This window comes from Anabrus simplex, chromosome 5 (genome assembly GCF_040414725.1).
Source record: "Anabrus simplex isolate iqAnaSimp1 chromosome 5, ASM4041472v1, whole genome shotgun sequence".
Lineage (NCBI taxonomy): Eukaryota > Metazoa > Arthropoda > Insecta > Orthoptera > Tettigoniidae > Anabrus > Anabrus simplex.
Genome location: NC_090269.1, coordinates 229476173 through 229490207, shown reverse-complemented (window position 1 = coordinate 229490207; position 14035 = coordinate 229476173). Strand labels below are relative to the sequence as shown.

At 31.6% G+C, this 14035-nt stretch overlaps 1 protein-coding gene across 3 annotated transcripts in view; it reads left to right on the top strand.

Annotated features, from left to right (window-relative positions):
* LOC136873924 (multiple PDZ domain protein) overlaps positions 1–14035 on the top strand; it is a 2156217-nt gene that overhangs the window by 94422 nt on the left and 2047760 nt on the right. The gene's annotated exons all lie outside the window — the stretch shown is intronic.

The following is a 14035-nucleotide window of genomic DNA, read 5'->3' as shown; positions in this document are numbered from 1 at the left end:
TAGGTTGTGCATCATAGCTCTGCTGGAGTCCTCTGTTAATATGATCACTTCTTTATGTTGTTGGCACTTTTACCGTTTACTGTGTGTGCTTTGGATGCCGAATTACTTGTGATGTTTATAAATACATAAAGCATTCATGAAGTGCAGCAACTAAGAACATAGTCATTACTTAATGAATTATAGTAACTCTTTTTATGTAGCTGAAAAGTATTTTGTAAAATATCTTGCAGCTTAAAGCTGAGATTGAAATCATCATTGAGACATATATTTATGCTTTTTGAAAGTATAGTGTCAAAGGGCATGCAAGTTCTTGGCTGTTGCTTGTTTACATTTTTTTTAGAAATTGTAAGCAAGTAGTGAATATTGTTCAGGTAGTGAAGTTTACAAATAAGCTATGTATCAGTTGAGGCTTTAATTAGAACTAGACTTGTTGAAACATATTCATTCATTACTTTTGAGCATTTTTGTCAAATGAGTCTCTGTTCAATGTAAATCTTATAGTAAGCACTTATGTCTCTACTTGTATGAAGTTCAGTAATTCAATATTCTTATCTGCACACTTCAGTGTTTCATGGTGTACTGTTGTCAGTCGTCAAATGTTTTTATTTCTCATATAATCTAGTAAAATCCAAATCTTAAACATGACCTATGAAAGAGTCCTATTTATAACACAAAACATTGTTTTCCAGAAAATAATTAAACTGTATATAAGTTTGAATTTTAAAGGAGAAACATCAACTGAAGTATGGGTGGTTGTATAAAAGCTCACTGTTTTATTTAAGAGCCTCATACATGCATATTAAAGAAGACCATACTTAGTCATTATTCAAAGTGTTTTTTATTATTTGTATGTTTTTCGTTTTCATTATAATACATTGGTTTATATAGACTGAGACTAGGAATTGGCTTTATATCCTTCCTGAGTTAGGAGGAAACACATACGGTTTGGAAATTAACAACTAAAACTTTAGTTGGGAAGAAGGCATTCAGAGGTCCAACTAATGTTTCCTGACTTACATGATTGAGTAAATACTCAAAATCCTTTTGGAATGTAAAATGAAAAATTATGTCATTTGTATTGGCTCGAATATAAGATGACCTCGCATAAATGGCGATCCTGAACTTTTGGTAGGTAATTATGAGAAAAACAAAATATTGAAAACAGTTACAGCATATTCAAGCTTTCCTATAACTAATTTAATAAGCCCTAAAGGAAATCTAAGAAATTTTTTTATTTTAATTTGAATATTGAGGGCTTTCCTCAGTTTTATTATGTAACGCTGATTGGCAAAATCTCCCAGGAGGTACTGCATACTTGCGTATCTCCTCCAGTGCCTTTATTCTTATAACTTCATGACTTGTTGGATAAACCATGTTTTGTTTCTCCTGCACAATTCCAGTGATGTGCCAATTAATTTCATTACTGTTTATTTTGTTTCATTTGATTCTCCGAGTGCCGTCTTTAACTTGTCCTTCCGCCATCATCACAGGTTACACTCAGAAACACCAAACATTTTTGCAGGTTTGCTTTGTTAATAGCTGGCCCCATAGTTCAGGGGTAGTGAGCCTTTCTCTCACCCATAGGCCCCGGTTTAGATTTGTGGTCATAACAGGGACGTATTATCTGGATCTCAATCTATGTGAGAACAGCTGAGTTGCTATCTGAGGGTGAAATTAGCAGGCCCACTCTAGAAAGCCAAGAGTAATAGCTAAAAGGATTCATTGTAACGTACAGGCCTTCAGGATAAGCAATGGTCACTTAATAGCCAAGGCCCATTTGACTGTTGGACTATTGTGCCATGGTTAATATTTTTATTTTTGGACAAAATCAGTACAGTTGGGGAATATTCAAATAGACCTTTAAATGGTAGGCTGCACATATAAGATAACTATGGGTTTTATTAGTACATTTTAATACAAAAGGGACAGTCTTATATTCAGGCCAATATGGTATTATTTATACTGCGAGGTTAAAAGAAAAGTAGACAGTGTTATATGGAATGTTGTTTATTCTATGGAAACATTAACACTACAGATTTCAGTCTTCTAAACAAAATTTTCTCTCTCTCTCTCTCTCTCTCTCTCTGATATAGTATAGTTGTTTTCTTGGCTCTATCCTTCCATAACTTAGTAAAACTGCAAAATGTTATGCATTAGCATAAACTCAAACAGTTATGTGGATAAAAGAACTTTTGATTGAAAAGAAAACACAAAACGTTTGAAAGAGACTTTCAGAATGGAATGTATCTTTCAATAATTTATTTTATTATGAAATGATTTACCACATTCCTGAAAATTTTTGTACTGCTGAGCCAATATTCCTAGAGAATTTACAAGTTACTGACATAGTTAATCATTAATGGGAAAAGTACAATGAAAAAGTAACTGTACTGAATGACAGGTATCTGAGAAATATTTTACTCAGTTACAATATACTAATTATTTTTTCAACAAGCAATTGTCTTATATTCAAACCAATATGGTATTATTTATACTGGGAGGTTAAAAGATAAGCAGACAGTGGTTTATGGAATGTTTTACATTCTATGGAAACATTACGCTGCAGATTTCAGTCTTCTAAACAAAATTTGCTGTTTGTGTATTGCAATTACTTCACAGAACACGAGTCTTAAGGAATCATTGACATTTACTTCTTTGCATGGGGCTGGAATAATTCCAAAGTTTGTAAAGAAAAAGATATTATTTCATTTTTTGTTTTCTAGCATAGACACACTAATTGAGGCTAGACATGATACCTTGGTGCTTTCAAAATAACTTTTTCCCCATAATGTTTATTTTAGTTTATGAATCTTTTTGCATTTCAGAATTTACGGTACTTTACAAAATGGTTCTTAAACAAATTCTCATCGCTAAGGGTAGAGTTCTTGGGGAGAAGTACATATTTGCATTTGTTGAAAAGATGCTCAACAGGGAACCTTGAAAGAATACCTGTGTTTAATTTTAAGAACATCTCCAATTGTGAGGGATATATTAGGATAAGTACTAGAGAGGTAAGAAAGTACTTCATCCAGCACTAGTGAAGCTACTGGTTCTGCTGTAGTAGAACTGAAAAAAGTTTTCTTCTTCACTTAATTTTTCCCCTTTTTTTGCTTCCATGCAGTGTTAATCAATTACTGGAATGTAATGATTACAATTTTATTTTGAGAAGCAAATTGTGAGTAAAAAATTACAATTACAAATAAAAATGACAAAAACATTTCTTTACGAGAACTTTTGATCATTTTTACTCATTTACTTTCCAACTCTGGTAATAAGTATACTATGAGCTTTTTGTATTACAACATTTATTTGAAAATCTTGCATACAAAATTTTAGTTGATGGGATCAGTTTACCTTGCAAATAGCTTAAATTTTTTCCCTTCATTATCTTTTGCCTTTTAATTACCATGAATGTGTTCCCATTGAAGTTCAGTGGTATCAAATATGAGACCAACTCCTGATACGAAGTAGAAAGGTTCACGTCTCCTTACTGGAGAAAAATAAAATTGCCTATACTCTGCTTATTTTTGTACGAGCTAGATCTCTCATGCATTGCAATTGGATATTTCTTTCTGTACCAGCATCTGTATTGTTCTGCTATCTAGTATATCAGTGTTTATATTGTTTTTAACCTCTTCTTGAACTCATACCCACCTGTAGAATATACCGTATTTGGGAAGGGCACATAAGGGTATCAATGAATATTATTACCCAAGACTTCTTTGCAACCTCAGAAAGGTACAGTGCTAAATATGAGTCATTAATATTTGTTGACCTTACTTATTGCTTACTTATTGGGTACGCTAATATACCTTACCAGCCCAACTTTTTTTTTTTTTTTTTTAAGGAAATAGACTTATCTGCTATGGTCACTAGATCAAAAGTACATCATTATTTTCAATCTCATCTGACATTGTGATAATCTTAGGATGGGCAATAATATGTTTGAGCCATTTATTCTTGTCTCATTCTATAAAGGCCAAGAACTAGTTAAAGATGAACAAGGAAAATTTCCATGTAGGAAGTGATAGAAGGTACTGTATATGTAGTACTGAATTGGATATGTAGTAGTTTCATGTTATTTATGATAAATTAAAACTTATGTCTTCATATCATTCCTTTATTATAGCTTCCACCTTTTGAAGGAACTTGGACATCTGTTATACTTAGTTTTATTTCTGCTCTTATGGAAGAATATGTATGTTTTGAAAATACTTCTTAAATTTGTGATTGCAATTTATTACACTTCAAGTATCAATGGCCAGTTTATCAGTCTTTTTTAAAGCTCATTTGTTATATCCACTTTAGAAAACCTATAATTAATAATTAATAACCTATAATTAATAATGTAATTTCTGTTGGACAGAGACTGCTTTTTATAGTTGTAGTGAATGGCTGAAATGATACTCTGAATGCACTGTCATTATTCCAAACACTTGTGTTTTATATTTAACTTGTGTACCGGTATAGTTATTGTTTAATGTTTCTTTGAGGTATTGTTTATTATGTGGTATTTGCCTTTATTCAGGTATGTTCAATAATTATACCATTTATTTGCATAAACATCCATAGACATCACAAAATGACAAATCTATATTTAATACAGTGTGTATCAGCACAAACTAAAATTCATTAGATCACACAATTTCTAAAATATAACTATTAAATGTAACTATTAATCAGTTTACTGACAAAGGAATTTGGTTTCCAAAAAACTGTTCAAAAATAAATTTTAGTTTGTGCTGATACAGAATGTATTTGTATTTATTTATTTATTATTGTATTGCACTCGATAGAGTAGCCAGGATCGACCGATGTGGGGGGGTGGTTATAGTTACAAAATGGTAATAGAACATAATGATGGCGCTTGTGCATGTGTGGTGCACGCATGCATGAGTGTTTACTAGGACACTGATACAGGTAAATTATGTTGATATTCAGATTGCAGTACTGGTACACTACAAAATCTTACATCAAAGTACAGAACAAGAACAGTATGATTGAAGGTAAATAGTTTTGCAGCGATTGGTATGTTCAGATTACAATTTAAAATCCAACTTTCGAGGCTTCTTAGAAAATAGATTCGAGAGATATGTTGGTTTTACAATAATGTCTCTGTGAATGTTCAAAAGAGCCAACCCATTGAGTTGACTTTCACTTGTTTATTGTCAGCTTCTGTTTATTTCCTTTCGTAAGAATTCCATGGGGGGGTGTCTAACTCCCGCCAGTAACCCCCCCCCCCTCTGTCTACGCTCTGATTGTAATAAATATAGATTATTGTACAAATCAACAATAGAAACTAATATAGCTATATTGAGAGAATAGTCACAATGTGTTTCTTACACAAAGAGGTCTTAAATCTTATTCACATGTAACATTTCGCATTGAGTTATTTCCATGTTAAAGGTTTTCCTTTTACTGGAGAAATAAATTCAAAAGAAGTAGAAATGGGTCAATTTGTAATTGATTTAATTGGTGGTAACCAAACAGATGTCTCTTGATATAAATGAGGACAGAAATGACCACTCACAAAATCCACTGCAAGTTTATTTTGACATGAATGAATGTACCGGTACCAAATTTTTCCCATTGGCTAAATATTAGGTGTACATTTCTTTGCAGTCTGAGTGGAATGTTTTAAACTCATTTTACACATAACATAATACAGAACCAGCATGAATTTGGTAATGGGGATTGTTGTATAAAGGGAATAGAAAACAAAATATGGTAGCTATCCCCTTTTAACATTAGCTGAAGATGAAAGAGTGGGAGGAGGTCGTATCCTTCAAAGAATGAAGATGCCAGGCTGAGTGGCTCAGACGGTTAAGGCGCTGGCCTTCTAACCCCAACTTGGCAGGTTCGATCCTGGCTCAGTCCGGTGGTATTTGAAGGTCAGTAGATTTACTGGGCACGTAAAAGAACTCCTGCGGGACTAAATTCCGGCACCTCAGCGTCTCCGAAGACCTTAAAAAGTAGTTAGTGGGACGTAAAGCTAATAACATTATTATTAAGAATGAAGATAACTGCAAAAAAAAAAAGTAGGAAGGAAGGTAAGAAAAGAAAATACACTCTGGGACTCACAAATCTAATATCATATAGAATCAGAAGAGAATCAGAATTCATTAAGGGAGGTCGATTTGAAAAGATGAAAGAGAGGGGCCTTATGAAAGCTGTGCTACACCTGGCAAGGGCAGCATGAAATTTACCGACTGAATTTTACAATGAAATGCTGGTTGCATTAATTTAGTTTTGTTACTTACTGATTTTAAGAAGATAATCTTCTTTCTTCATTTATTAAATACCCTAATTAACTTTATTTTATATGGGATAATTATTACGATGTACTTCAAATGTATTACTTCACGAACGTTTCCTATTATTTAAGAGAGGGTTGTCAGGGATACTGTTCCTTCCAGCTTCATGCTCAAAGTCTGTGATTTTTTTTAATATTACTGCTTATTAATTTTTATAATTTTTATGTGTTTTATTATACATTTATATTATTTTATTTTATAATATTACATTTTTAGTGGTTTTAAGATTTTTGCTTAAAACTGTCTTTTGTTTGAATTTTTGCTTTCTTATGGTACAAAACATATTTTACCCCCTGTGGGTGGGGGTCACAAATTAAGAATACTCCCATGGTATCCCCTGCCTGTTGTAAGAGGCGACTAAAAGGGGCGACCAAGGGATAATTGAATCAGAACCATGAAACTGCTTGTAATTAGTACCATCACACAGTAAATACCATGGTTTGCCTTCACTTGCGAGTAGTACCACTATGTCAGGTACTCAATAGTTTTGTGATTAGTAGCAATAGGCGTGGCTTGCTATGGTTTTACACTACCCATGATTAGTACCACTATATGCGGAACACCACGGGCTTACATTGCTTTTGATTAGTACCATTGTGAGGCGTTGCCTGTGATTAGTAGCACCCATTATGTGAGGAACACCACAGGATAGTACGAGTCCCTATGATTTTAACGGCGCCATAGAAACACCATAGGTCTGCGTTACCTGTGCAACGTACAATACTTGTGAGTAGTACCATAATGTTTAGAACACCCTGAGTGTATGCTACTCTTCATTAGTACCGCAACTTTAGAAATATCATGGTTCTACTTTACTAGCGATAAGTACCATTATGAGGGGCCATTGACCTGGATTTTGGACCCCTTTGGACAACAAAAATCATCGATTGAGAATTGTGCTTTGTAAGCAGTCACTTGGTCAGTAATACTAATTTTTGAATATAGTTTCTGGGAAGGTGAGGCATTGCGTGTCATTTTCACTGATGGATTTAAGTTCATAAGCATTGTTCGTCATTTTTTTAAAATTCTAGCCAGTGGATTGATTTTGGTATTATTTTTAACTTTCAGTATTGTGAGTTGTCTCCGCTGATTATTTTAAATTCATATTTATCCTTCCATTCTCCATCATCACGTTTTAAATTCTAGTCATTGGATGATTTTGGACTTTAAAATTGTAATTTCATTTTGTCTCATTTTGTATTATTAGGGGTCGATGACCTCGATGTTAGGCCCCTTTAAACAACAAGAATTATCATCATCATCATTAAAACATATTTTTCTTGTAACTTCTGCTCTGAAGTAAAGAATACTAACTATGTTTAGTGTAGATTTTCTATAGGTTGAATATCTTCAAGAAAGATATCTGTTCTTAGAAATCCTTCCATCATATCAAACTGTGTCTTTGTTTTAGTATACCAGTGGTAAGCTGGATTTTTGCCCCTACATGGGTAAAGTTTCTCCTTGTTAGCAAAAGGAAATAAGTTAGTGAGCATCATTCTCCTACTGGAGGGTATTACTTTAGTAGCTAAATTCTGTATAATTCTAATGAGTAAAAACATAATAATAATAATAATAATAATAATAATAATAATAAATAATAATTTAAGCATTCTTTTGTTTGACAGGAGATTTTTGGGTAAAATGACATACATTCACCACAAATTTATCCAATCTCTGATCAAGAGTCAGTGTTCTGCTTCATTGCAAGTCAGGCTCTATGATAACCAGTTTCTGCCACTGATTACATTTGTATCCCTTTAGGAATGCTGAGGATTCGTATTTTCATAAATCTTAAATTCATTTCATTAGCTTTTTGACAGTAGAACTTGCACTGTAAAATAACATTATTTGCCTTCCTGGGTGAGGAGAAAGCCCTGTTGCGGGATACCATCCAGCGATTAATTCAAAGTATGCTGTAGAGAATTAAGACTTGATCCAAGCTTGAGGAGGCCAACACCCGCTACTGGTGTGGCATAATGTGTGGGTCATCTGCATAGGTTGATATTTCCTTGATTAACCTATGGTACAGAAACACTTCCGTTCAGCATTACATTCTTGTGTCATGATTGGATTTTTAAATTTCTAAATATCATAAATTTACATTTCAATACTTTGTGTACTGTGATTAATGATAATTATGAATCAAGTGTCTACTTTTAAAAACAGAAAATTTTCAGTTTCAAATTTTCAAGTTCAACAAAATAACTTGCAGTGAGAAGTGAGGCATTGCCTCATGATGAGATAAATTTCCCGATAGGTTTGAAATAAAATCTTGGAAAGGTGTTAATAATGCATTATTTATGAGATTACTAAAATGTCTTTACAAATTGCTGGGCTGAGTAGCTCAGGCGGTATAGCGCTGGGGCCTTCTGAGCTCAAGTTGGCAGGTTTGATTTTGGCTAGGTTGGTGGTATGTGAAGATTTTCAAATACATCAACCTCGGTGTCGATAGATTTATCGGCACATTAAAGAACAAGTAACTATTCTCATTTTGGTTCCGTATTGAAGTTGATTTTAAACTCTCAAAATTCATGTTTAACCACGTTTTAATCTTCAAAAACAGTTAATTTACTGTCTTTTAACATACTTTGGTGCATTATCGTTGTTTCAGATGTTATTGTATAATGTTTTACGAAATCATTTTTCAACATTTTACCCTATAATTTATAAGATTAGAATGACTCCATATGTATTATTTTTAAGATTGATATAGGCTGGTGATGCCCGTAAAGGAGGGTGAAACATGTACCATTGACTTTTATGTATTATGTATAAAATTTTGACCATATGAAATAGTGGATCATATTGTATTGTATTGAACAGGTGGACTTAAAATATTGTAATAATATTTGAGACATACAGTAAAGAACTCCGTGTGACAAAATTCCAACACCTCGGTATCTCTGGAAATAAGTTTTTGGGACGTAAAACCACGGACATTATTATTATCATTATTATTATTATTATTATTATTATTATTATTATTATTATTATTATTATTATTATTATTATTATTATTATTATTATTATTTTAAATTAATTTCATCAGAATTATTACAGTACATTGTTGTGTTAAAGTAAATTGTTTGAATGAAAATATTAATGTTTAAATTGTTATAGTCTATTAAACTACTACTGAGTTGGACCATGTTCTTGCTGTATGTACATTAAGTACAGATTGCTGATATTTCAGATACATTATGGTATTCTTTATTGTGGTGACTGATGTACTGCTACTCAGTCCAAGGTAATATAAAATACATAGGACGATGATGTGGTACAAACTGGCAAAGAATGTAATATTGTTAGAATTTTTTACTACTATTCAAAATAAATGTACCATTTCAAGGTCCTTGTGTTTTAAATTTCTTTCTTCAGAAAACTTTTTATTGAAATTCTTATGGGGATAGAATTGTAATAGTATTGAACTGGTATTAGTAAATGCCATTACCTTCATTTAAATAATAGGCATAAGATATTTTTCTTTTAAACATTGTTACTGAACTCTGAAAGGCATAACAGTTTACATATATTCACTCTTGCTTCATTATAATGATTGTATGTATTGTTGCTGAATGTAACCATTACAGTTGAACTGTTGTTTGTATTCCTTTGAGGTTCTGATACTATCTTAGGTATTTTTGGTGTCATTGGACCCACCCTTTCTGACTTTTCTCAGGTTCCACTGGAATTCAAATTTTGGCTGTCTGGGAGCAAATTGAGCTCCTAAGCCACTGCTCTAATCACAAAAAAAAATTAGATTTATAAAGTTTGGAAGTTCATTTCTTGAAGAACCAGATATCTTAAAAACCGACTAATATTTCATTACAAATTTGCTATTCTTGATAATAATATTACATTAACCAACATAACAAATTAGCTCTTTTTAATTCGGGAAAAATAAATCTCTATTCCAATTTTAATAAACCCTGATACACAAGGTACAATATCAATTTACTTTTCTAAAAATTTATTTTCAACTTTTTCAATTTCCCTTCACAGTACTAAAGGCTTGGCTAATCATAGGTTCAAATAGTTTTTTCTAGGGTGGAATTTTCATTTTTCTTAAAAGTAATGTGCTGGAAGAAAGCATATCTGGTCTTAAACATGTGGATAGAATCCAAAACGAGCCAAGGTGGCTCCGGCACCCCCCAAAATAACTGAAATAAAGTGGACGTTTAAAAAAAAAACCTGGAAATTCTATGCTAGACGTACATTTGTTTCAAAAGAACCTATCCAAGATTATGCTTTATACATTACGTATTTGTTCTATTCATGTATGTACACAAACTGATTCCACATAAGTATAGCTTTTTTTTTAAAACCATCTGTTGACTGCATAACAACCAATTTCATTTCTGCCAGTGCCTTTTTGTGCTCTTCGAGTATAGGTCCTCTCCATTTTTCGGGTTTTGATTCCATCGTACAACCTTGATAGTTACTATCCATCTAAATTTGACCCTGTCTTTTGTATTCTGGGATACGTCAGATCCTTTTGTTATTGTTGGAACTACCACGGCATTCTTAACTTCGGGTTGATGAAATTTCATAAAACATAAAACATCCTTAAAATTGTCCATAGTATAGCAGGCTTTTCTTCTTAATCAATTCTAAGATTGGTTCTGTCTTGCTGAACGCCTCTCTATTGGATGTCAGTCATACCTGCCCATCGATCCATCTGTTACCTAAGTGCATTATTATTATTATTATTATTATTATTATTATTATTATTATTATCCTCCTCCTCCTCGTCACAAATTGAGTTCTTCATTCTTTCAAGCTTTGTAGCTATCAACCCTCTTTGACCGCAGTGTACAGGCCTGGAGAATTTCTTCTATATTCATGACAAAATTGACATTTGCATGAACTTTTCATCTGTCTTAACCTATTTCTAAATTTGCTTTAAATGTATTAATGTATTGAAAAAATACAAATTGAAAAATATCTTCCATCTGCAGTGGACCTCAAAAGGAATCATGACTGTACTAGTATTCCAGACCATGAAGTCATCACTTGTTGAAGTAACTTCTTAAAAGCAACATTTGCAGCAGGCTTATAATGTATGAATCTTTTATTTTGTGATGCCTAGTTATATCCTATACACTTCTTTGAAAATTGAATAGTATTAAAATGTATCTCCATTTTGAAGTCCAACTGTTTAATTTACAGACTACAACAAACTTACTGCAATTGAAATAAGCTTTGGTTCCCTGTTAAGAATGAAGCTACACTTTTCAGTGCTGACGTAGTCAATGTAACTTATCTTTTCACTCTGATGAACAATAAGTACATAGCACCTATGCCGCTATAACACACCTGAAACACACTGTTGAACAAAGAATGACATGTTTCATTCTTTCATTCTTTTTATTTATTTATTTATTTATTTATTTATTTATTTATTTATTTATTTATTTATTTATTTATTTATTAGAAATGTATAATTTGTGAATTAAAAATAAATAAATAAATAAAAAAGATAATTAAAAAGTTTGATTTGATAGAATCTGTTCATGTTCTTTCAAGAACAAAACATGCCATTCTTTGTTTAATAGCATAGTTTTTTTTACAGGTATGTTAGTGTTAAAAGTGTTATACTTGGTATCCAACAGACTAAAAAGCATTCAAGTTCCTTTGTTTCCTACCAGCGAACTTCATTGACAATTTAAGTTTCTGTCAATATCTGCATATAATTTTATTATTGCCATGATTTCTGTATTATAATTTTGATCAATTTGAAATACATGTTTGTGATATTGTATTTCCTTACATGTTCTTGTTTGACAGTACAAACATTAGGTGTATACTGGAACATTGTATGCTATCAAACACTATTTTAATGGAAATATTTGTATATTGTATGATTGTAAACTTATTTAATGATCTTTTCCCTTCTATTGACCACTGAAGTGACATTTTGATGTTCGAGGACTACTTGCTATAATCCACTTTTAATATGATATCTTCTTGTATTAGATGTCATTTATGGATATGCTAGTAACTTTATATGTTGAAATGAGTGCATCAGTTCAAAGTTCACTATGGAATATTTATGTAAATCATACAATTCTGACTATGAAAAATTATTTACCTCAAATAAAATTTATAATTCTGAAAGGATTTCCTTTTTAATGAACAAAAACTTGGATAATTGAGTGTAGAAAACTATAGAGTTAAAACTTGTTATTGAAAATATGAAGCATTTGAATATTTATACTATCATACATTTGGCAAAACTCTTTCCCTGAAATATAACTAGGTACTTTACTTCTTTATATGTTTCTACACTCCTCTGCTTCCCATTTTGTAAGCAATTCCTTCCCTGTGTTTGTGGTGTAGACTGTCACATCATTTTGTCAATTTCATGTCTTGTCCACTTTCAGCTAAATAAAATTTGAACTTGTAGTAAATCATTATTGATATTGAAAGAAGACTAGTAATCTTGCCATTGTAAATTTATATAAATGTTTCTTTTCTTTCATTTAAAAAAATTAATACTATTTTATTTGTAGAATTCTTAGAGCTATGTATTAAAAGTGTTGTAAACTTCAGACAAACGGTGGTCTTTTTTGTTACCAGTTCAAATAGTTTCTAGGAAAAAGATATGTACTTTGTCATTAAAGTAAACTCAGTTACTTTAACATCAATTAAATGTTGGGTAATCTTGTACTGAAATGGATGTATGATTTGTGTTGGCGAATATTTTTCACTTCTTATGTTTACTGAAAGAACATTGGAAATGTTATATTTATGTTTGAAATCTCTTTTAGTGCTTGAACCATACCATTCCATTATTAACATGTTCTGAGAATCATAGAACATGCCTTCAGAAGTTTCATTCAGTAATTTATTCATTTATTTCTTTATTTATTTATTTGTACTTCCTTCAATGACAGGCTGCCTAAAACTGACAAAGTATACTAATACAATGTGTTACACTGAGATATGTAAAAATATATTAGTACTGTAATTTTGATAGTAATATTATTTCTAAAATGAAAATTCATCATGACTCTTTTTCAATTTCCCCATTTAAACATCCAAAGAATATTCTTTGTGCAGATGAAAATTTGGAACTAAATTAATAAGTCTATTACATTCCTACAATATGTGCATGTGCACAATCTTATATTTAAATATTTCATTAGGAACAAATCATACTTCTGCCTAAAATTAAAGGTCTAGTGATCGATCTTAAGTTAAAATGGTAACTTACAATGAAAGTCACTCTTTTAAGATATATGTATAAAGCTGAATATTTTTTTAAAGTGTCTTCTCGCACAATGCTGACTGTCGTGTTCATGATTAAGAAAACATCAAATTATTTTTGAATCTAACAGTATTCCTTGTTGACTGTATCATCTGACTACATAATGGGAAATATGAAAATATTTTTTATGTACTGCAAATGAATGTGATTATTGTAGAAATACAGCCATGAACTCATGAATATTATGGTTTTAGTACTCCATATTGAATAGTTTTTTTTTTTTTTTTTTTACTGTATTGCATTATTTGTATGCTGAAATTTAACTAGTCCTTTTGAGTGTAGTATGAGAGCAGTATAACTGTAATATGAAGATTATTTACTTAAAAAAGAATTGTGTATGCATTTTTTTATTAGATGTAGTTGTTAAATTTCAATTCCTTTCTTCCTTTCTAGGTAGGGCATATAGGTACCTTTCTTATGTGCTAACAAATTTTAACTCATTATTCAATGG